The sequence below is a fragment of the Lepidochelys kempii genome, chromosome 6 (genome assembly GCF_965140285.1).
Source record: "Lepidochelys kempii isolate rLepKem1 chromosome 6, rLepKem1.hap1, whole genome shotgun sequence".
Classification (NCBI taxonomy): domain Eukaryota; kingdom Metazoa; phylum Chordata; order Testudines; family Cheloniidae; genus Lepidochelys; species Lepidochelys kempii.
This window is the reverse complement of record NC_136385.1, coordinates 11814594-11839687: the sequence shown is the minus strand read 5'-3', so window position 1 is coordinate 11839687 and position 25094 is coordinate 11814594. Positions and strand designations below refer to the sequence as shown.

The following is a 25094-nucleotide window of genomic DNA, read 5'->3' as shown; positions in this document are numbered from 1 at the left end:
CACCGCACAGCAACAGCTCCTATCCTGCGGGGCTCAGGTTCGATCTGTCCTGGGTGGGACAGAGGGGCAAATGTGAGTGGGCACTTTGGCCCTGGATGCCAGGTTACACCACCTGGTGCAGGGCTTCGGGCCCAGCCCCATGGGACAGGAGTCACTATTGTGCAGTGAGTCACAGACAAGTCACAGATCAATGGGAAAATCGAGCTATCAATGAGATTATTCTCACTTTAACAAACCTGCAAACTTAACCGCGAGCCAACACCAGGATTGCCTCTGCTCTCTCCAGCAGGGCACGGGATCCGGGGAGGAATGAGGACACAGCCTGAATGTGGGGAGAGTGAGGGGGGAAGGCAGGATCCCACGACCCACGGGGGGAGCCATGGACAGGATGGAGTCAATCCTCGTGCCGAGCGTGGGGATGGACTCAGCCCGAGACCAGACCTGGCTCCACACCAGAGGCTGGCCATGGGGCAGCAATCCCACAGCTGCGCCGACTGCGGCAAGAGGTTCGGCAACGCCTCGGCCCTGACCCAGCACCGGTGCACGCACAGCGGGGAGCGGCCCTTCCGCTGCGCCGACTGCGGCAAGGGCTTCATCCGAGCCTCCGCCCTGACCCAGCATCGGCGGACGCACACCGGGGAGCGGCCCTACTGCTGCGCCGACTGCGGCAAGGACTTCGCTCAGCTCTCCCACCTGACAGCGCATCAGCACACGCACACCGGGGAGCAATGGTACCGCTGCGCCGACTGCGGCCAGAGCTCCAGCAGATGCAGACCAGGCTGTGGTCCTGTCTTCGTGATGCCCAGTGGAGAGTCCATGTCGGGGCAAGGAAGGGAATTTGGCTGAGCCCTGTGGGGAAGGGGTTGACAGCTGGATTATGGAGATGCCCATGAGCTTATTGTGCCTTCAGAGCAATTGGTCATGGCCTACTCCATTAGTGTGACCCTCCCACCCCATCTAGCTGGGATCCAGCCAGGACGCTCCCTGCCCTGCCATCTAGCCAGGACCCACCCTTCTCTCTCTGTCTCTCTCTCTTACACACACACACACACACACCTCCAGCCAGGAACTCCCCCCCACAACAGGGGTGGGCAAACTTTTTGGCCTGAGGGCCACATCAGGGTTGGGAAACTGTATGGAGGGCCCGGTAGGGAAGGCTTTGCCTCCCCAAACAGCCTGGCCCTCTGTCCCCTATCTTCCCCCTCCCACCTCCCACCCCCCTCAGAACCCCTGACCCATCCAAGATGCCCCCCTGCTCCTTGTCCCCTGACCGCTCCCTCCCGGGGCCCCCCGTCTCTAACCGCCCCCCCAGGACCTACCCCCTATCCAACTACCCCCTGCTCCCTGTGCCCTGAGTGCCCCAATCCCTATCCACACCCCTGGCCCCTGACAGGCCCCCCCGGGACTCCCACACCTATCCAACTCCCCCCCTCCCACCCCCCTGTTCCCAGTCCCCTGACCGCCCCCCACGAACCTCCGCCTCCCTGCTCCCTGTCCCCTGACTGCCCCCTTACCAAGCTCCTCAGAGCAGCAAGAGCTCGCAGCCATGCCCCCGGGCTTCCCGGCAGGAGTGGCGGGCCAGAGCGCAGGCGGCGTGCTGAAGCTGCGGGGGAGGAGGGACAGCAGGGGAGGGGCCGGGGCTAGCCGCCCTGACCGGGAGCTCAGGGGCTGAGCATGATGGTCCCACGGGCCGGATGTGGCCTGCGGGCCGTAGTTTGCCCACCTCTGCCCCACAACCATCAGCTCCAGCCAGGACACTCCAGAGGTGGAATTTACCGTCCCATCTCAGCGTGGATTGGTCTGAGGGACAGGGCGGGACAGCCTGGTCCGTGTGATTGGAAGAAGACTCGGGAACTGCTCATGCTGTCTATTTTAAATAGAAACGTGATCAATAAGAAATATATAACAAATCTTTAACAAAGGTCTGTCTAACTATATTGGATATTAAAGAAGCGGATCCATTCAGTTGGCATGTGGAAAAGCCAATGTGAAATGTTTAAGAGTAGCAGCCGTGTTAGTCTGTATTCGCAAAAAGAAAAGGAGTACTTTTGGCACCTTAGAGACTAACCAATTTATTTGAGCATAAGCTTTCTTGAGCTACAGCTCACTTCATCGGATGCTGTAGCTCACAAAAGCTTATGCTCAAATAAATTTGTTAGTCTCTAAGGGTATGTCTACACTACGAAATTAGGTCGAATTTATAGAAGTCGGTTTTTTAGAAATCGGTTTTATATATTCGAGTGTGTGTGTCCCCACAGAAAATGCTCTAAGTGCATTAAGTGCATTAACTCGGCGGAGCGCTTCCACAGTACCGAGGCAAGCGTCGACTTCCGGAGCGTTGCACTGTGGGTAGCTATCCCACAGTTCCCGCAGTCTCCGCTGCCCATTGGAATTCTGGGTTGAGATCCCAATGCCTGATGGGGCTAAAACATTGTCGCGGGTGGTTCTGGGTACATATCGTCAGGCCCCCGTTCCCTCCCTCCCCCCGTGAAAGCAAGGGCAGACAATCATTTCGCGCCTTTTTTCCTGAGTTACCTGTGCAGATGCCATACCACGGCAAGCATGGAGCCCGCTCAGGTAACCGTCACCCTATGTCTCCTGGGTGCTGGCAGACGCGGTACGGCATTGCTACACAGTAGCAGCAACCCCTTGCCTTGTGGCAGCAGACGGTACAGTACGACTGGTAGCCGTCACCGTCATGTCTGAGGTGCTCCTGGTCGCCTCTGTGAGGTCGATCAGGAGCGCCTGGGCAGACATGGGCGCAGGGACTAAATTTGGAGTGACTTGAGCAGGTCATTCTCTTTAGTCCTGCAGTCAGTCCTATTGAACCATCTTATGGTGAGCGGGCAGGCGATACGGACTGCTAGCAGTCGTACTGTACCATCTTCTGCCGAGCAGCCATGAGATGTGGATGGCATGCAGTCCTTCTGCACCGTCTGCTGCCAGCCAAAGATGTAAAAGATAGATGGAGTGGATCAAAACAAGAAATAGACCAGATTTGTTTTGTACTCATTTGCTTCCCCCCTCCCCTGTCTAGGGGACTCATTCTTCTAGATCACACTGCAGTCACTTACAGAGAAGGTGCAGTGAGGTAAATCTAGCCATGTATCAATCAGAGGCCAGGCTAACCTTCTTGTTCCAATAAGGACAATAACTTAGGTGCACCATTTCTTATTGGAACCCTCCGTGAAGTCCTGCCTGAAATACTCCTTGATGTAAAGCCACCCCCTTTGTTGATTTTAGCTCCCTGAAGCCAACCCTGTAAGCGCCCCTCCCAGCGTCAGAGCAATGGCAAACAATCGGGCATCTGAGAGTGCTGTCCAGAGCACTCACAATGGAGCACTCTGATGGGGCTAAAACATTGTCGCGGGTGGTTCTGGGTATGTGTCGTCAGGCCCCCGTTCCCTCCCTCCCTCCGTGAAAGCAAGGGCAGACAATCGTTTCGCGCCTTTTTTCATGAGTTACCTGTGCAGACACCATACCACGGCAAGCATGGAGCCAGCTCAGGTAACCGTCACCCTATGTCTCCTGGGTGCTGGCAGACGCGGTACGGCTTTGCTGCACAGTAGCAGCAACCCATTGCCTTCTGGCAGCAGACGGTGCAATACGATTGGTAGTCGTCCTCGTCGTGTCCGAGGTGCTCCTGGCCACGTCGGCTGGGAGCGCCTGGGCAGACATGGGCGCAGGGACTAAATTTGGAGTGACTTGACCAGGTCATTCTCTTTAGTCCTGCAGTCCTATTGAACCGTCTTATGGTGAGTGGGCAGGCGATACGGACTGCTAGCAGTCGTACTGTACCATCTTCTGCCAGGCAGGCAAGAGATGAGGATTGCTAGCAGTCGTATTGTACCATCTTATGCCAGGCAGGCAAGAGATGAAGATGGCTAGCAGTTGTACTGTACCATCTTCTGCCAAGCAGCCATGAGATGTGGATGGCATGCAGTCCTTCTGCACCGTCTGCTGCCAGCCAAAGATGTAAAAGATAGATGGAGTGGGTCAGAACAAGAAATAGACCAGATTTGTTTTGTACTCATTTGCCTCCTCCCCTGTCTAGATCACACTGCAGTCACTCACAGAGAAGGTGCAGCGAGGTAAATCTAGCCATGTATCAATCAGAGGCCAGGCTAACCTCCTTGTTCCAATAACAACGATAACTTAGGTGCACCATTTCTTATTGGAACCCTCCGTGCAGTCCTGCCTGAAATACTCCTTGATGTACAGGCACACCCTTTGTTGATTTTAGCTCCCTGAAGCCAACCCTGTAAGCCGTGTCATCAGTCGCCCCTCCCTCTGTCAGAGCAACGGCAGACAATCGTTCCGCGCCTTTTTTCTGTGCGGACGCCATACCAAGGCAAGCATGGAGGCCGCTGAGCTCATTTTGGCAATTAGGAGCACATTAACCACCACACGCATTATCCAGCAGTATATGCAGCACCAGAACATGGCAACGCGATACCGGGCGAGGAGGCGACGTCAGCGCGGTCCCGTGAGTGATCAGGACATGGACACAGATTTCTCTGAAAGCATGGGTCCTGACAATGCATGCATCATGGTGCTAATGGGGCAGGTTCATGCTGTGGAACGCCGATTATGGGCTCGGGAAACAAGCACAGACTGGTGGGACCGTATAGTGTTGCAGGTCTGGGACGATTCCCAGTGGCTGCGAAACTTTCGCATGCGTAAGGGCACTTTCATGGAACTTTGTGACTTGCTTTCCCCTGCCCTGAAGCGCATGAATACCAAGATGAGAGCAGCCCTCACAGTTGAGAAGCGAGTGGCGATAGCCCTGTGGAAGCTTGCAACGCCAGACAGCTACCGGTCAGTTGGGAATCAATTTGGAGTGGGCAAATCTACTGTGGGGGCTGCTGTGATGCAAGTAGCTCACGCAATCAAAGATCTGCTGATATCAAGGGTAGTGACCCTGGGAAATGTGCAGGTCATAGTGGATGGCTTTGCTGCAATGGGATTCCCTAACTGTGGTGGGGCCACAGACGGAACCCATATCCCTATCTTGGCACCGGAGCACCAAGCCGCCGAGTACATAAACCGCAAGGGGTACTTTTCGATAGTGCTGCAAGCTCTGGTGGATCACAAGGGACGTTTCACCAACATCAACGTGGGATGGCCGGGAAAGGTGCATGATGCTCGCATCTTCAGGAACTCTGGTCTGCTTCAAAAGCTGCAGAAAGGGACTTTATTCCCAGACCAGAAAATAACTGTTGGGGATGTTGAAATGCCTATAGTTCTCCTTGGGGACCCAGCCTACCCCTTAATGCCATGGCTCATGAAGCCGTACACAGGCAGCCTGGACAGTAGTCAGGAGCTGTTCAACTACAGGCTGAGCAAGTGCAGAATGGTGGTAGAATGTGCATTTGGACGTTTAAAGGCGCGCTGGCGCAGTTTACTGACTCGCTTAGACCTCAGCGAAACCAATATTCCCACTGGTATTACTGCTTGCTGTGTGCTCCACAATATCTGTGAGAGTAAGGGGGAGACGTTTATGGCGGGGTGGGAGGCTGAGGCAAATCGCCTAGCTGCTGGTTATGCGCAGCGAGACACCAGGGTGGTTAGAAGAGCACAGGAGGGCGCGGTACGCATCAGAGAAGCTTTGAAAACCAGTTTCATGACTGGCCAGGCTACGGTGTGAAAGTTCTGTTTGTTTCTCCTTGATGAAACCCCCCGCCCCTTGGTTCACTCTACTTCCCTGTAAGCTAACCACCCGCCCCTCCTCCCTTTAATCATTGCTTGCAGAGGCAATAAAGTCATTGCTGCTTCACAGTCATGCATTCGTTATTCATTCATCACACAAATAGGGAGATGACTACCAAGGTATCCCAGGAGGGGTTGTGGAGGAGGGAAGGAAAATGCCGCACAGCACTTTAAAAGTTTACAACTTTAAAATTTATTGAATGACAGCCTTCTTTTTTTTTGGGCAATCCTCTGTGGCGGAGTGGCTGGTTGGCCGGAGGCCCCCCCACCGTGTTCTTGGGCGTCTGGGTGTGGAGGCTATGGAACTTGGGGAGGAGGGCGGTTGGTTACAGAGGGGCAGCAGTGGCAGTCTGTGCTCCAGCTGCCTTTGCTGCAGCTCAACCATACACTGGAGCATACTGGTTTGGTCCTGCAGCAGCCTCAGCATTGAATCCTGCCTCCTCTCATCACGCTGCCGCCACATTTGAGCTTCAGCCCTGTCTTCAGCCTGCCACTTACTCTCTTCAGCCCACCACTTACTCTCTTCAGCCCTCCACCTCTCCTCCCGGTCATTTTGTGCTTTCCTGCAGTCTGACATTATTTGCCTCCACGCATTCGTCTGTGCTCTGTCAGTGTGGGAGGACAGCATGAGCTCGGAGAACATTTCATCGCGAGTGCGTTTTTTTTTTCTTTCTAAGCTTCACTAGCCTCTGGGAAGGAGATGATCCTGTGATCATTGAAACACATGCAGCTGGTGGAGAAAAAAAAAGGGACAGCGGTATTTAAAAAGACACATTTTATAAAACAGTCGCTACACTCTTTCAGGGTAAACCTTGCTGTTAACATTACATACATAGCACATGTGCTTTCGTTACAAGGTCGCATTTTGCCTCCTTCCACCACGTGACTACCCCCTCAACCTTCCCCCCTCCCTGTGGCTAACAGCGGGGAACATTTCTGTTTAGCCACAGGCAAACAGCCCAGCAGGAATGGGCTCCTCTGAGTGTCCCCTGAAGAAAAGCACTCTATTTCAACCAGTTGACCATGAATTATATCTCACTCTCCTGAGGATAACACAGAGAGATAAAGAACGGATTTTGGTTGAATGCCAGCAAACATACACTGCAATGCTTTGTTCTACAGTGATTCCCGAGTACGTGTTACTGGCCTGGAGTGGTAAAGTGTCCTACCATGAAGGACGAAATAAGGCTGCCCTCCCCAGAAACCTTTTGCAAAGGCTTTAGGACTACATCTAGGAGAACCGCAAATGCCAGGGCAAAGTAATCCTTTCACATGCTTGCTTTTAAACCATGTATAGCATTTTAAAAGGTACACTCACCAGAGATCCCTTCTCCGCCTGCTGGGTCCAGGAGGAAGCCTTGGGTGGGTTCGGGGGGTACTGGCTCCAGGTCTAGGGTGAGAAACAGTTCCTGGCTGTCGGGAAAACCGGTTTCTCTGCTTGCTTGCTGTGAGCTATCTACAACCTCCTCCTCATCATCATCTTCTTCGTCCCCAAAACCTACTTCCGTATTGCCTCCATCTCCATTGAAGGAGTCAAACAACACGGCTGGGGTAGTGGTGGCTGAACCCCCTAAAATGGCATGCAGCTCATCATAGAAGCGGCATGTTTGGGGCTCTGACCCAGAGCGGCTGTTGGCCTCTCTGGTTTTCTGGTAGGCTTGCCTCAGCTCCTTCAGTTTCACGTGGCACTGCTTCAGGTCCCTGTTATGGCCTCTGTCCTTCATGCCCTGGGAGATTTTGACAAAGGTTTTGGCATTTCGAAAACTGAAACGGAGTTCTGATAGCACGGATTCCTCTCCCCAAACAGCGATCAGATCCCGTACCTCCCGTTCGGTCCATGCTGGAGCTCTTTTGCGATTCTGGGACTCCATCATGGTCACCTGTGCTGATGAGCTCTGCATGGTCACCTGCAGCTTGCCACGCTGGCCAAACAGGAAATGAGATTCAAAAGTTTGTGGTTCTTTTCCTGTCTACCTGGCCAGTGCATCTGAGTTGAGAGTGCTGTCCAGAGCGGTCAGAATGGAGCACTCTGGGATAGCTCCCGGAGGCCAATACCATCGAATTGTGTCCACAGTACCCCAAATTCGAGCCGGCAACGTCGATTTAAGCGCTAATCCACTTGTCAGGGGTGGAGTAAGGAAATCGATTTTAAGAGCCCTTTAAGTCGAAATAAAGGGCTTCACTGTGTGGACGGGTGCAGGTTTAAATCGATTTAACGCTGCTAAATTCGACCTAGTGTAGACCAGGGCTAAGGTGCCACAAGTACTCCTTTTCTTAATGTGAAGTATGAATCTTTAAAGTGAACGAACCAAAGTGTTCTCGAAGGCCTAACTGACCATGAGCCCTGATGAACTGTGTGACTGGCAGGTGCCCAGAGAGTGTCACATGTGAAGTGATCCTACTGACCTTGTCACTGAGGTTTAGGAAATAAGTCCTGGTACGGAGGTGCATAGAGCTCTCTTGTGTTATTTCACTAACTGTTCTCTCCTCTTGCTGGTGGACCAAGCAAGTGAATCAAATGACTCTATATGGCTGTGTAATGAACTACTACCCAAGGACAGAGTCATCCAGGAGGGGGAAGAGACTTTCAATAGAGACTTTATTCTAACTTCCAGAACATTGTTGGAGATTGCTGCAGACAGCTAAGATGGAAAGAGCATGGAGTCATGCACAGTGGGCCAAAGGAGCATACCGCAGGGGGCCCACGGAAAGTAACTTGCAGAAATAGGTCACTGACTGGAGCTGAGCCAGCAGATGTTCAATGCATGACCCAGCGTGTCTGACCTAAGTGGAGATGGCACAAGGTGTTTTACACAAAGACGCTGGAGTTTTCCAAAGTTGCAAGAGTTGTTTTCTCATTGGACAATGAGAAGGGACATAACTCGTATCCTGGCTGGACATTCCAAGTTTTTGCCATGAGTCCGGATGACTTCCTCATTGGACCACATTAGCTTTGCCCATCAGAAAAGGTATAAAATGTCCCGCTCCCTAAAATAGAAACATCTGCATGACAGTGATGGTGAGTGGGAGCATACTTGCCTGGCCAGGTTGAGTGCCCCGTGCTGGGTAACAAGTGAAATCTGGTCGCTGACAAGCACCACTGAGAAATCCACCCAGAGAACAGGCGTCTGGCTGTCACAGCACCTTGAGTGAATCACCTGAATGAACTGCCTCTCCGTCTTTAGATCCAGCCATCGCAGTGGTGAAGCTGAGCTGGAGAAGTCACCTCCATGCCAACTCCAACTTATATATGTAGCAAAATGACGTTTATCATAGAACAGGGGTGGGCAAACTTTTTGGCCTGAGGGCCACATCGGGGTTGCAAAATTGTATGGAGGGCTGGGTAGGCAAGGCTGTGCCTCCCCAAATAGCCTGGCCTTGCCCCCTATCCGCCCCCTCCCACTTCCTGCCCCCTGACTGCCCCCCTCACAATCCCTGACCCATCCAAACCCCCCTGGTCCTTGTCCCCTGATGGCCCCCTCAAGAGACCCCCACCCTAACTGCCCCCCCAGGACCCCAACCCCCCTGCTCACTGTCCCCTGACTGCCCCGACCCCTATTCACACCCCCGCCCCCTGACAGTCCCCCGGGACTCCCATGCCTATCCCCCCGCCCGTTTTCCGTTCCCTGACCGCCCCCCCAGAACCTCTGCCCCTTATCCAGCCCCCTGGCCCGCTTACCATGTCACTCAGAGCAGTGTGTCTGGCGACTGCGTGGCCCGCCGGAGCTCATAGCCCTGCCCCCTTACCATGCCGCTCAGAGCGGCAGGAGCTCAGGCCCCACCGGAGCCAGACACACCGCCCGCGCTGCCCAGGAGCAGCGGGCCAGAGCGCTGGCGGTGCAGCGAGCTGAGGAGGTGGGGGTAGCCTCCCTGGCCGGGAGCTCAGGGGTCAGGCAGGAAGGTCCCGGGGGCTGGATGTGGCCCACGGGCCATAGTTTGCCCACCCCTGACCTAGGGGCTGATATGTGGAGGAGACACATGGCTGCCTGAGGAGCTGTGTCCCCACCCTCCACACTAGACCAGGGCAGACTTCCCCTTCCCTGTCCCCCCAGGAGTGGAAGAGCAGAGTGGGGGCTATGAAACATGGACCCCCAGCAGGGATCAAACCTCTATTGTACCTGCACTATATTGTACGTTCCTGTCACAGGCCTGAGGGCTCTGGCTCCTGCTCCTTGGCAGTGCGATGGTGGTGGCGGGTTAGAGGGAGATGGGGGAACCTGTTTCAGTCACTGGTAGTTTTAGCTCTTGCCTGAACAGGGTCACAGAATCATAGAAGATTAGGGTTGGAAGAGACCTCAGGTCATCTAGTCCAACCCCCTGCTCAAAGCAGGACCAACCCCAATTAAATCATCCCAGCCAGGGCTTTGTCAAGCCGGGCCTTAAAAACCTCTAAGGATGGAGATTCCATCACCTCCCTAGGTAACCCATTCCAGTGCTTCACCACCCTCCTAGTGAAATATCCATGTATTGTTTACCCAGTTGATGTCTTGGTTGTGTTTAAACTAAATGCTTCATACCAGGGTTAAAACCCTCTGGACGACTAAAATCTGTGATGTGTATTTGTATTTCACTAGTCACGAGTTGTCTAGAAGTTACACTGAATCACTAACAGGCTAGGTCTACACTATGGAGCCTATGTTGATGGAGCTATTCCAGCATGGTTACCTAGTATAGATGGAGTGTATGCTGACAGAAGATGTTTTTCTGCTGGGGTAGGAACACCTGCTCCCCGAATTTTGAGCATATGCTACTGCGGCGCATCTATGGCTTTGCAGTCATAGCACCATAGTGTAGGGTTTTGCAACATAGACGAAAGGGCTTATTCCATCAATTTGATCTTTAATAGGGCTGTCAAATTATTAAAAAATTTAATCGTGAGATTACAAAAATTAATTGTGATTAATTGTGTGATGAATCGTGCTGTTAATAATAGAATATGATTTATTTAAATATTTTTGGATATTTTCTACATTTTCAAATATATTGATTTCAGTTACAACCCGGAATACAAAACGTACTTCAGATTTATTTTTTATTACAAATATTGTACTTACCACCACCATGGAAGGGGTTTCCCTGTCTCTGTAGTAACCCCACCCTTTTGAGAGGCGGTGGCAAGGTAGATGGAAGAATTCTTCCATTGACTTAGCTGCATTTACAGTGGGACCTAACTAAGTTGTGCAGGGTCTGAAATTTTTATATCTAAGTTTTTGGTGTTGACCACATCTGAATGTTTCAGAGGGTTCATCTTAGAAATCCTACAGATTTTTGTGGTCAAGAAAATTGACAGCTTCTTAGACAGAGGGGAAGGAGCTTTGAATTAGCTTGTGAGATAAAGATTTTTACTACTATTTAAATGTATGGTTATGGTGGCATAAGAACTGGTTAAATTCTAGAGAAAGTAGAATAGCTTCAAAATCATTCCCTACATGTTAGGTTTTGGTTTTAACGTGGAGTAGTCTTGTGCCTGTACAAGCTTGGCTCTGAGTATCCCCGGGCATTGTCCTTCTGAAATGAATTGACATTTCTTGATAATGAAGTAATTTGACTAAATTTCTAAATTCGACTGAGAATTGGTGTCAGTTCAACTAAACAAGAAGTCCTGTGAGTCCATTAGCAGATAAGCTTGAGTGGAAGAAGAATCTATATTGAAGGATCCATAGTCCCTTTCTGGTAGCAAAATCACCCACCCAGACTAGGATAGAATCAAAGTTTGTCTTTGTAAGAAGAATGTGATAAAAAACCTTGCGTAATGGAATGGTACGTTGTAGGCACTGAATCTCACCCACCCACTCCTGCATTCGCCTATAATCTCTGGACTGGTCACAGTGGACTTTCCTGACAGGATCATTTTCACCTTGTCAAAGCCTTTCTTTTCATGCTACTTCACTTGGTTTTGGTTTTTAATGCTAGCCTGTGATAGCAGCCACAATCTCACTGAACCACTTACACATCTGCAGTAGTAATTAGCCAAGCCTATAAAAAACTGGATTTGCTTTTTAGTTTGGCATATAGGCCAGTTAACAATGGATTCCATCTTCAAGGGATGTAGATAGATGTGGCCTCCTCCTGCCCAACGTCCCAGATAAGAGAGTCTGGCTGCTCCTATTTTGTACCAGGACACTGTGACATTAAGCATAAGTACCCCTCTATTCACACCCTACACACCAGTGTAATAGTTTTTGCACAAAATAGGCCTTGGGAGGTATCATTTGATAATGAATAACAACCTGATCAGTAATGTTCTTGTGTGAGGTATGCAAGCAGTGGGTATTCAGAGTTATGGAATATGGTGGAATTATCACTAAAGTGTGAGTAAGCCAGGTATGTCAAGGGAGTTGTTACACAGGTCTGTCCTAAAGTGAGGAATGTGTGTTTACCACAGTTTACATCTAAGCCATAAAGAGGACCATCAAGGCAGCAGGGGGAGGAGATGCAGGTAACAGAACAGTTTGCATTTCAGCAAGTACAAGTGAGGGAAGAAAGAGCATGGAGCTTTCTTCCCCACCAGACTCCATGTCGCCTTCCTCACAGCTTGAATAAACTTTACTTTGAGGAGTGACCCTCAGCAGAACCCATTTAAAAGATTGACAGGACTATAAAGATATGGGCTCAACCTCAAGTGATGAGCAATTGAATCAACTGAAATGCTACTGTATTATAAAAGTGTACAGAGTGAGGTCTTTTTTTTTCTTCATCTGATGAAGTGAGCTGTAGCTCACGAAAGCTTATGCTCAAATAAATCGGTTAGTCTCTAAGGTGCCACAAGTACCCCTTTTTGCGAATACAGACTAACACGGATGCTACTCTGAAACCTGAAAGCTAATGACACCCTGGTGATTAACATCATTATGAAATGTCTGTATTAACACTATATGAGAAAATGTGGGTACTTAACAATACTATGTTTTAAAGTCTGTGGCCAAATAGGGAGAAACAGGTTCCCTCCCAGACAGGTGTCTCCTGTGTAAATTAAACATGGTGGAAAGAAAACAATGGAAGCTCCATTTACATACAGAGGGATGGAAAGCTCACAGGAAGAGAAGAACAGTATGAGGTCATCCTGCTTCTTGAAACAAGTTCATTGAACTTTGAAAGATATAAGCAAGGACAGAAGCTACCTTTTGGCATTCATTGCTAGACAAACTCAAAGGGGCAGAGCTCTTGCAAGCTGAGAAAGATGGGTCCTTCAACACCGGGAGGGTTGAAGTCTGGAACTGAATATAGGTAAGAAGCCAGCTTAGGCAAAGATCTTTCACTTTTGTGGAAGATCCTGACTAAAGGAAATCAGCCATGGCTGGGCTGAAGGATGACTGGTGAGAGAAACCATCTTGAACAAAGCCTGCTAGATTAAGTTTTAGACTGTTTGAAGCATGTTTTGGTTTGGTTTTACTTGTAACTCTTTCTATCTTCATTCCTTATCCTTGAGCTCACATAACCTTGTATATATTTTGTTAATAAATTTAAGTTCACTATAAATGAAGTCCGTGCTGTGTTTTAAAGGGAAGGGTGCATTTTCCCCAGATAAGTTAGATACGATGTGCTTTGGGAGCTTTACAGAAAAAAGCAAACATTATTAGTTCTCTGAACTGTCCAGGAGAGAGCTGGACATTACAGAGCGCACTGTATGGGGAAAATTCAGGACTAGGAGTGTGTTGGGGGCACCTTGGTGTTTGTGAACAAAGCTGGGGAAAGCCAGCATGGGGCTGTAGACAGGCTGTTGGTGTAAGGGACGATTTTAACAGCCCAGCAAAGTACCTAGGCCACTGCCAGTAACTGGAATATTGATTATTATGCTTATTGTCAAAAGCAGCTGCAAGGCATTTGTAGCAGCCTTAGCATAACTAGGCAGGAGGGGCGAGGGAGTGACCACGAGACTTGAGCATGATCTGGCACCATCCTGTCTTCTTTCAAACTGCTGAAGTAAAGATTTTGAAAGACAGGGCATCTATCTATATCTGACTTCTGGTGTGTTTGTCTGGATCTACAATATTGCAGACTTTGCAACAACATATTTGCAACAACATAACTTTGCAACAACATAACTAATGGCTTGAAACTTGTTTAATAAACTGCTTGCTTAGCGGTTATTGGTGATTGACAAGCGATGTGATACTTACTAGCATAAAAAGGTGAAAAGGTCTCAGTTGGGTGGACTCTGCTGTGAACCCATCTTAAGGTCAGTGTAGTGAGGAGGCTGCCCCACTCGGGGGAGAGAAGGGTTAAAGCAGGCCAGAAAGTCTGCACAGATGGGCAGCCAATCAGAAAGGGCCTGTGGGTAGGCAGTCACGGCCAGCCTGGGCCCTATAAAAGGGCTGCTGATCAGATGAGAGATCAGTCTCCCCCTGACCAGCAAGTGAAGAGGACTGGCTCCTGGTAGAAGGAGCAGTACCCTGGATAGAGCAGGAGCTCTGGCTGACTCCTGCCAGCCAGACTGCAGGCCTAGATACAAGGGCTGAGTGGGTGCAAGGGGTATGGGAAAGTGACCCAGGGAATGAAGGCAGTAAAGGAGAGTGGAGGAAGGCAGCAAGCAGCTGCCGGTCAAGGGTCCTTGGGCTGGGGCCCAGAGTAGTGGGTGGGCCTGGTCCCCCACCCTTCTTTGCCCGACTGGCCGCTAGAGGGAGTGGCCAGCTAGAAGGACTGCAGCTTGCACCTGTGAGATGGATTAGACTAAGTGGCCACAGTTTGGCATGGGCAAAACTGAGGACCGCTGATTCCCATGGAGAGGGGGAGACCTGAGTTGGAGACACAGCCAGAGGGTTGTGCTCTGAAGAGGATGCTGCAAGCTGAGGAGCTACATGAGTCCCAGATGGTGGAGAAGGTAACAGCAGGCAAGTCACCACCCGCAAAGGGCACTCCAGGACTGGAGTTGAGCTAATTCCCAGGAGCAACTAGCAGGAGGTGCCACGACGGTGACTCTCAACTTGCTACAGTCAGCAGCAGCAGATGGTAGGCAGGTCACCGGAAGGCTGCTGTTGACCACTCCAGACCTTTAGGGTAACAATTGATTTGGGGTGCTCTATAACCTGTTGTGTTTGTATGTGCTTGTAACTAAATAAAATAGAAGCTTTAAGTGAAAGCACTCTTGTGTTGTACAGCTTGTGCCAACCCTCTGTACCCAGCAACACGTTAGCTCTATCTCTTATCTTCTCTCATTTTGCTAAAAGCCCCATCTGGTTGTAGGACATACAACACACAGTGTCTTTCTTTGTTCTTACATATTAGTATACAAGAATATCAAACTGAAACCTCTGTCTCAGGCTAACAAACAGGCCTATATATTAACGTTAGGCACTTTGGGAAAACTTGCCCCTGAACCACAAGTGGTAGCCTCTGAAAAATGGCTAAAATGACTTTCCCAGCTTCATGTAGGGGGTCAGGATAAGAAAGCTGGTTTCCAGTGGCCACTCCAGAGTGTTAACCACAAAGCCTGCTAACCACAAAGCAGTGCCAACATCCCTCATATAGGTGACCTGTGCAATGTTGCAGTGATGGCTCATGCTTGGACACCATGGTGAAAAACATTGCAGAAAGTGCTATGTAGGATGTCATCAAGAAGCGAATCGCCAGGACCCCCTCCAACCAACAAATCGCCACCTACCTGGGTGACTCCTTGGAAGGTGAATTTGGAAGAGATAGGGGAGACTTTGCTTCGCTCTGGACTTGTGCCCACAATGCTACACGATGACTGGAGAAGGATATCGGCTGCCACTGGACATGGTGGGAGGAACGCCAGGAGCTGGGAGTCCTGATGCCCTGGGTGAAGAACATGGAGCACACACTCATTACTCCAACAGCCAGAGACATGTGGAGAGGACTCTGACGGATGCCATCCTCTGCCAGTATTGTATATATGGGCATACACTGGAAGGCTGCCTGGCTCCCCTCTCAAGCCAAGGTCAAGCAACCACTCAGGATGGGTGAGGGGGTAGAAGTTATAAGAGATACTAAAAAGCCAAAGAAATGCCTATCCCTGACCAAAGCATAACCTCACTGCCTACCCTTCCCACAGGGTATAAAAGAGGTGGTACCAAAGCCCCCAGGCCCAAGACCCTCCAAAATGGAACATGACTGTACATTGTAAGGGGTGGGACCAGAGGCATGCACTTAAGGTATATTTGGGCTTGTTAAGGAGGAGAAGGTGGGAACAGGAACACTGGGAAAAGGCCCTGTGGTGTCAGAGCTATGGATATGCTTGCCTAATTAACCCCAATAAACATTGCGTTGCCTGCACTTTGGACTTCTGGTCTTCTTCTTTCTGTCTGTGTGACAAGAACCGGGCAAAGGGAAAGCACTTAACACCCAATTCCCATTTTCAAAAGTGACAAACGCCTGAGGTGCCTAAGTCTCTGTGAAAGCCAATGGGATTTAGGACCCTATGTCATTTTTGAACATTTCACCCCTTCTCTGGCAGTTTCTGTTATCTGACAATGAGCTCAGCTGTAGAATAATCACAAGATACTGGGCTGGAGGCAGGAATTGCGGGGGTGGGCGTGTTACTTGTCCTGGGTTACAAAGGAGGCCAGAAGGGATGGGCAAAATGGCCCCTTCCAGCCTCACACTATTTTCAAAGGTTTTATTTGCCTTTAAAAATGAACCTGTGAACTAAAACAAAAGCAGAGTAAATGAATCATTCCATCAACAGTAACTAGCACAGCATTGCCCATGGCGCATGCCCAAAAACAGTGAGCCAAGCCTCAAAAAATCAAGGCCGGTGAAAAACCATGAGACCTTACAAAATAGATTGTATTTGCCTTATTGTTTCATAGCCAGTAGGGGGCTGATTTCCAGGATTTTCTCTCAAGGCTTATCCTTTTTTAAAAAGACAAGTGAAGATTTTGGCGTAAACAATTCTAGGAGCTGGGAATCTAAGGAATATCACCCAAATATCACAAGACTCATGCCACCACCACCCCTTCCACTTTGCAAATGGCTCTGGCGTGAGGACATGGGCTGTCTGGGGCCGTCGCAGTGACTGACCAAATATGTCTTGTTTCAGAGTAACAGCCGTGTTAGTCTGTATTCGCAAAAAGAAAAGGAGGACTTGTGGCACCTTAGAGACTAACCAATTTATTTGAGCATGAGCTTTCGTGAGCTACAGCTCACTTCATTGGATGCATACTGTGGAAAATACATTTTTTCATGGTTTGTGTGTATAAAAACATCTTCTGTGTTTTCCACAGTATGCATCCGATGAAGTAGCTGTAGCTCACGAAAGCTCATGCTCAAATAAATTGGTTAGTCTCTAAGGTGCCACAAGTACTCCTTTTCTTTTTGCAAATATGTCTTGGGTCACCACGTCCCTGAGCTCTTTGCCTGTTCTCCGCTGGCCATGCCACTTCTTGCCCCAGCTTTATTTTTGTGCAAGACCCACCAGCTGCTCCAAGCCTGAGCAAGTTAAGCAGCTGCTTAGGTCAGTAGATTCGTGGCAAGCTACGACATGCTCCAGCCTCAACGCGCTTGAGGGGCCCAGACTGTCGATGCGCGACCTGGTGCACATTCACTGTTCCTTCATGCGGGTTGATCTGGTCCTCTTTGGAAGGGACGGAGCCCAAGGCGCATTTATAGGTGGTTCACGTGCAGCTGCAGGGTTCACACGGTGTGCGCCTGGCCTACGCACGATAACACAACGACCCTGATCCCCACCGCAGGGACTGCTGGCTCCGCCGGGTGAAACAGGAAATCCCCCGGCCTGGCTGCTGGAGCTGGCGGCGCAGGCGCGGGAGGCGGCCCCGGGGAGGCACCAGCCGCGGGGCGGGAAGTCGCTGCCCGGGCGGAGGAAGCGGCCGGGGCCGGAGCCGAGCCCGGCGATGGCTGCAGCGGGGCCGGCGCAGGTAGGACGCGGGGCGGGGACTCCCCGGCCGGGCACTGGCTGGTCCCGGCTGGGGCCGAGGGGGGCCGGGACCGGGTCCCTCCCGCGCTAGTGACCCCGGGGCTGGGGGCTGCCGCAGCCGGAGCACTGGGGCCGGGGAGCGGCGCTGGGGGCCCCGGGCCGGGCGGACACGCGGAGCCGGGCCGAGGAGCCCCGAGGCGGCCGAGCCGGGGGCGGGAGCGGGGCCGAGCCCAGGCCTGGGGCGGAGGCGGGGACTCCGGCCGGGGGAGGAGCCTGGTCCCTGCCCTGGGATTCGGGCCCTTCCCAGCGCCCCGCCCCAGAGCCCCGTGGGGAGCTGAGGGCGACTCCTGTCGCCGGCCAGCAGGGCCCGAGTCCCCGGGGGGCTGTGCGGGGGGGTCTCCCTGGGTCACAGCTGCTGGGCTGGGGGTTCCACGGGAGCCGCTGCCCTCGAACCCGCGTCCCCTGCGGAGAGCCCGGGCTGGGGCTGGCGCGGAGGGTGCTGAGTGTGTAACGCTTGTGCCAGCAGCTGTGGGTGGCGTTTGAGGACGTGGCTCTGTATTTCACCCGGGAGGAGTGGGAGCTCTTATCCCGGCCAGAGAAGCAGCTGTACCGGGACCAGATGCTGAGGAATTACCGGGCCCTTGTTTCCTTGGGTAAGGACCGATTTATCTCTACTCATAGCTGTCAAATGTCTGGGTTCCCTTGATGCCACCCCTGGCATGTGCCACCCTATGGCTGAGAAGTGGTAACTGACACCCTCTTTCAGTTCGGCTTCTTGTTGAAGAACTCAGGGCTACAGAGCCTGGGGCTAATCTTAGTGTAACTTATTTACTTGCATTACCTACCTCACCTCAGTCATGGTACAGGGCTGGTTCCAAACAGCACAGGAGCAAATAAGGCAGGGAGAAAACTCTTCTTCTCCTTGTAACAGCTCCCTACCTCCCCAAAAAGAATGAACATCATAAACTTAACAACCGTGCAGTTGACCAATACTTGCATCCTAAGCAAAAGAACTGATAAGTCTGTGTAACGGTGACACCTGGTGACACCTGCCGTGTCTAAGTTCCCAAAGCAAATTGAGACGGGTCATAGACATTGCTGCTTCAGAGTATGAATTGAACTTTCCTTGTGGGAGATGGAAGAAATTTCCGCTAGGGAAGGTTTATTTCATTATTCTCCTGCGCTTTCCTCTCAAACAGCATCCGAGATTGGGGCCCCATCATGCCAGGTGCTGTGCAGATGCACCTTGACTGAGATCGGGGTCCTGTTGTGCTGTTTAGCTGTTAGCACTCAAGAAAGAGAACTTGGAGTCATTGTGGATAGTTCTCTGAAAACATCCACTCAATGTGCAGCAGCAGTCAAAAAAGCAAACAGAATGTTGGGAATCATTAAGAAAGGGATAGATAATAAGACAGAAAATATAATTTTACCACTATATAAATCCATGGGACGCCCATATCTTCAATACTATATGCAGATGTGGTCACCCCATCTCAAAAAGGATATATTAGTATTGGAAAAGGATCAGAAAAAGGCAACAAAAATTATTAGGGGTATGAAATGGCTTCCATATGAGCAGAGATTAATAAGACTGGGACTTTTCAGCTTGGAAAAGAGACAGCTAAGGGGAGACTGAGGTCTATAAAATCATGACTGGTGTAGAGAAAGTAGGTAAGGAAGTGTTGTTTACTACTTCTCATAACACAAGAACTAGGGGTCACGAAATCAAATGAATAGGCAGCAGGTTTAAAACAAATAAAAGGAAGTATTTCTTCACACAATGCACAGTCAACCTGTGGAAGTCCTTGTCAGAGACTGTTGTGAAGGCCAAGACTATAACAGGGTTCAAAAAAGAAGCAGATACATTCATGGAGGATAGGTCCATCAATGGCTATTAGCCAGGATGGGCAGGGATGGTATCCCTCGCCCCTGTTTGCCAGAAGCTGTGAATGTGAATCCAGGAAATGGATTGCTTGATGATTACCTGTTTTGTTCATTCCCTCTGGGGCATTTGGCACTGGCCACTGTCAGAAGCCAGGATACTGGACTAGATGGACCTTTGGTCTGACCCAGTAAGGCCATTCTTTGGTCTGCACCAACATATAAATGAGTCCCTGTCCCCAAAACTTCAGTAATAAAACTGATTCTTTTCCCCCAAAACAGGCTATTCAGGTTCCACACCAGATTTAATCCACAGAATTGAGGTAGGGGAGGCAGAGCTCTGGATCCAGGATGCTGAGGACTCCAGGGAAAGCTCAGGGCCTGAGAGCCCCTCCCAAGGTGAGTCATCACAACCCAGTCCCTTCTGATTTACATACCTGCTAGTGGAGGGCTCCTTCATGTAGAATGCAAAGGCCAAGTGAGATCCACTGGCTGGGAGCAGAAGGGGACAAATGGAGACTGGGAATTAGGGGCCAGTGTTTATCTGGGAGGGGAATGAACCACTGGGAGAACTCCTCACTGGAAGTCTGTCAGTGGAAATGCAGTGTGACTTTCTTAAAGCTTTGTTCTTGTTGAGCCAGGAGGTAGGAATCACGGGGGGGAGGGGAGAGATTCTTTGGCTGGGATAGGCAGGAAGCCAGGCTGGATGGGCACAATGAACCTGTCTGGCTTTGATATCTGAATCCTGGAAATCTTAGAAACATAGAATTAGAAGGCACCTCAGTAAGTCATCTAGTCCAATCAGTCCCCTGCACTGAAGCAGGACTAAGTATTATCGAGTCCATGCCTGACATGGTCTTAAAAACTTCCCATGATGGAGATTTCACAACCTCTCCAGGTAATTTGTTCCAGTGCTTAACTACCCTTATAGTTTGGAAGTTTTTCCTAATCTCCAACCTAAATCTCCCTTGCTGCAATTTAAGCCCATTACTTCTTGTCCTGGCCACAGTGGATAAGAACAACAATTTATCACCCTCCTCTTTGTAACAACCTTTTACGTTCTTGAAGACTGTTATCACACCCTTTCTGCCCCCCCACCCCCACCCGTCTTCCCTTCTCCAAACTAAACAAACCCAATTTTTTTTCAATCTTACCTCATAGGTTATGTTTTCTAGACCTTTAATAATTCTTGTTGCTCTCTTCTGATCCTCTCCAGCTTATCCACATCGTTTCTGAAGTGTGGGGCCCAGAACTGGACACAGTATTCCAGTTGAGGATTCACTTTGTTGACTCGCTTAGTTTGTGATCCACTATAACCTCCGATGGTTTTCTGCAGTACTCCTTCCTAGGCAATCATTTCAATTCCGACCATTTCTCCATTTTGTCAAGATCATTTTAAATTCTAGTCCTGTCCTCTAAAGGGCTTGCAACCCCTCCCCAGCTTTGAATCATCCATAAACTTTATGAGTGCACTCTCCATGCCATTGTCTAAATCATTAATGAAGATACGGAATAGAACCGGACCCAGGACAGATCCCTTTGGGATCCCACTCAAGATGCCCTTTCAGCTCATTCGAGAACAATAAGAACCACTCTCTCAGTGCAGTTTTCCAAGCAGTTGGGAACCCACCTTACAGTAGCTTTGCCTCGGCTATATTTCTCTAGTTTGTTTATGGGAAGGTCATGTAAGACAGTATCAAAAGCCTCACTAAATTTGAGATGTGACATCTACTGCATCCATCCAGTCCAAAGCTTGTCACCTGTCAAAGAAGGATATTAGGTTGGTTTGACATAATTTGTTATTGACAAATCCATGCTGACTGTTAGGTATTACTTTGTCCTTCTAGGTGCTCACAAATAGAATGTTTGGTTACTTGCTCCCTTATCTTTTCAGGTACTGAAGTTATGACTGGTCTATAACTCCCTGAGTTGTCCTTATCCCGTTTCTATATGTAGGTACTTTATTTGCCCTTTTCCCATCCTCAGGTCTCTCAACCATCCTCCACACATTCTTAGAGATAATCCCTAATGGCTCAGAGATCTCTTCATCCAGTTCCTTAAGTATTCCAGGATGTATTTCATCAGTCCCTGCCAACTTGAAGACCTCTAACTTGTCTAAGAAATTCATAACTATTTTCCTTTCCTATTTTAGGTGCAGATCCTACCCCATTGACACTGATGTTGACTATGTTAGTCAGCCGATCACTGCTAACTTTTTTGGTGAAAACTGAAACAAAAGAGGCATTTAACAGTTCAGCCATTGCTGCGTTTTCTCTTATTGTCTTTCCCTCCATTTAGTAATGGGCCTAGGCTGTCCTTGTTTTCCTCTGCCTTCCCATGTATTTGTAAAATGCTTTGTTTTTTCCCTTTATATTACTGGCTAGTTTAATTCGCTTTTTTGCCTTGGCCTTTCTAATTTTTTTCCTACGTGCTTGTGGGTTTGGTTTTTTGTTTTGTTGTTGTTTTTTTAATATTCACCCCTTGTAATGTGACCTAGTTTCCACTTTTTGTATGACTCTTTTTTTGAGTTTCTGGTCATTGAAGATCTCCTGGTTAAGCCAGGGAGTCTTACTATCATACTTCCCATCTTTCCTATTCATTGGATATCTGTGACCTACGATGAGACCTAAAAATGATGGGGCCTCAAAGCTGTGACAGAAATGGATCAGAGAGGGGGAGGTGATGAACTTGGAAGAGATGTGGGGTGGTGGATGTGACGGGTTGGATCACAGAAACCCCCTTGGGGTTGCCAACTGATGTGCCAAGGCTACTTGTGAACCTGCTTTCCCTGCCCTGGCAGCTTGGGACTTCAGTGCCCTGCCTGGTTTGAGCCAGACCCGCTAGCCTGCTGCAAACCCAGACCCAGGTCTGAACCACGCCCCCTAACAGCTGTCGGCTTAAACTGAAAGCAGCTTAAGAAGTGTTCCTGTCTTTAACACTCAGATGCCCAACTCCCAATGGGGCCCAAACCCCAAATAAATCAATTTTACCCTGGATAAAGCTTATACAGTAATCACTTATCACTGTAATACTCTAAAACTGCCCCGTGTGCCAGGCAGCTGCTGCTGGGGGCACACACACACATGGGAGCTAGAGGAAATTATCCTGTGTAGCACGACTTGGAGTATCCTGGTGTATGGGCTGGGTATGAGGGAGAGGGTGGTGGGATGGCCTTTGTCACATCCCCCTTTCCTCCTGCTCTCTCAGTGGCACAAAATCATTGTCACTTACATTGCTTCAGTGTCAATGCTTAGCACAGCCCTCAGCCTTAACATGGTCTGTGACCCTCTGTAGATCAAGGGCCTGCTGGGTGGCAGCTATTCACCCCTTCCAGCTCAGCAGTGTCACTGATTGGCTTGTGACACAATACAGACCTGTTTTTCAGGTTACTTCACACAAACCCTGAGTGACTGGTCATCCCCTCAAACCTCCCCCCAACCCTCTTGAGGTTTTAGTTTAGTTTTGCACAAAGAGTGAAACAGGCTCAGGGTAAATGACTCCTTTAGAAGGAATTCCTTGAAAAGGACTCACTCCTGCACAGGAATAAGCTATGCTGATGTAAGCAGCTTTATACCGGTCTCAATGTGTCCACGAGGGGATTGTAGATCCTAAACTGGTTTCAAACCAATATCGTTTAAACAGAGCAAATACTAGGGAACAAGAGACGTGCTGTAAAACAGGAGACAGTACAGAACCAGCAACATGTAAATAAACCCCTCTGATGGAAATAAAACCAAAATCAGTGAAAACAAAACCCGGATCCTGTGTGTTAGCACTTAGAGCCCCTCGTTCTGGATGAGGGCCCCATTGTGCCAGACGCTGCCTGTATCCTGGTCAAGCTACAATTTAAGCATCAAACAAGACCCAAGAGGTGCATGGCGCACGTGGGAACAGGTGCTAGGTGCTGCACAAACAACATAGGGTAGAACCACCCTGAGTCAGGCTGCAGATTTGTGTCAGCATTTCCTATCAGAAATTACGGAGCAGTTGTAGTAAATTTAGTAAAAGTCACAGGTCACTAAATTTACTGTGACCACTCCATGATTTTTCACAAAACCTGTCCTCCTCGCCCTGCCCAGGAACCCTCCAATACTGCAACCCTAACCGCAGGCTGATGCAGAGGCGTTGAGAAGATATGAGTGGCAAGTCCATTCACTAAAGTTTGCCTCACCTTCCCCACCATCATGACTGGGGGCGGGGGCAAATCTGAGTGGCACTGTAAGCCCGCAGGCCAGGTCTCAGTACCCAGAGCGAGGCTTTGGGTCCAGCCCTGTGGGACAGGAGCCACCATTGCTGGGTGAGGCACCCATCCAAAAAACAGTCACAGACAAATGGGGAAATCGCTCCATCCTTGAAATTTTTCCTTCCTTGACAAACCTGTAGCCTTAACTATGAGCTAACACTGGGATTACCTCTGCTCTCTCCAGCAGGGCTCGGGATACTGGGGGGACCGAGGACACCATCTGAGTGTGGGGAGAGCGCGGCAGGATCCCACAGCCCACAAAAGGATCCATGCACAGGACGCAGTCCATCCCCCGAATAAACTCAGCAAGAGACTCCCCATGGGCCGGTGTCCCTATCGCTGCGCTGACTGTGGCAAGAGCTTCAGACAGTCCTCAATCCTGAGAACACACTGGTTTACGCACACTGGGGAGCGGCCGCACCGCTGTGCTGACTGCGGGAAGAGCTTTGCACAGAGCTCACACCTGAGAACCCACCAGCACACGCACACCGGGGAACGACCGCACCGCTGTGCTGACTGCGGGAAGGGCTTTGCATGGAGCTCAAGCCTGAGAGCCCACCAGCGCACACATCACGGAGCAGCCGCACCATTGTAACGATTCTAGTAAGAACTTCACCAGAACCAGTGCACTGATCAAGCACCAGTGCACGCAGGCTGGGGGGAGGACATTCCGATGCATTGGCTGAAGCAGGAACTTTGCACGGGCCTCCTCCTTGCTATCACATCGGTTCATTCACAGCCAAGGGCGGCCATACAGCTGTGCTGGCTGGGGCAAGCACTTTGCTAGATTGGCCAACCTCTCAGCACCCAGTCATGCACCCCAATGCCCTTCTGCCACCTGCAGGGCCTCAAGGGCTTCTGGCAGTCAGTGGGCCTGACACAGCTCCAGCAGAGCAGATCAGGACATAGTCCTGTCCCCAGGATGCCCAGCAGAGAGATGGGGGGGAGGGGGCCAGGGAAGGGGACTTGGCTTAGCAGTGTGTGGAAGAGCAGACAGGTGGAGTATATTTTGAGCAGATGGTCACAGCCTACTGCATTTAGGTGGGATCCAGCCAGGTCTCTCTCTTTCCGTCCCACACTCGCTCCCCCTCTCCCCCTCCCCCATCTCAATGGGACCAAGCTAGGAACTTCCCCCACACATCTACCTTGGTTCCAGCCAGAGGATTACTCTTGGATGACATCTAGAGGTGGGATTTGCAGTCCTGTCTCAGCATTGATTGGGCTGAGGGGCAGGACAACCTAGTGCAGGGGTAGGCAAACTTTTTGGCCCGAGGGCCACAGCGGGGTGTGAAGCTGTATGGAGGGCTGGGTAGGGAAGGCTGTGCCTCCCTAAACAGCGGGGCCCCGGCCCCTGAGGGCCCCTCTCAGCACCCCTGACCCATCCAACGCCCCCTGCTCCTTGTCCCCTGACCGCCTCCTCCCGGGACC

The 25094-nt window shown here is 50.4% G+C and overlaps 1 pseudogene; it reads left to right on the top strand.

Annotated features, from left to right (window-relative positions):
• The window catches only part of LOC140913680 (uncharacterized), a 37450-nt pseudogene extending 12789 nt beyond the window's left edge, over positions 1–24661 (top strand).
• Positions 24662–25094: the final 433 nt, after the last annotated feature.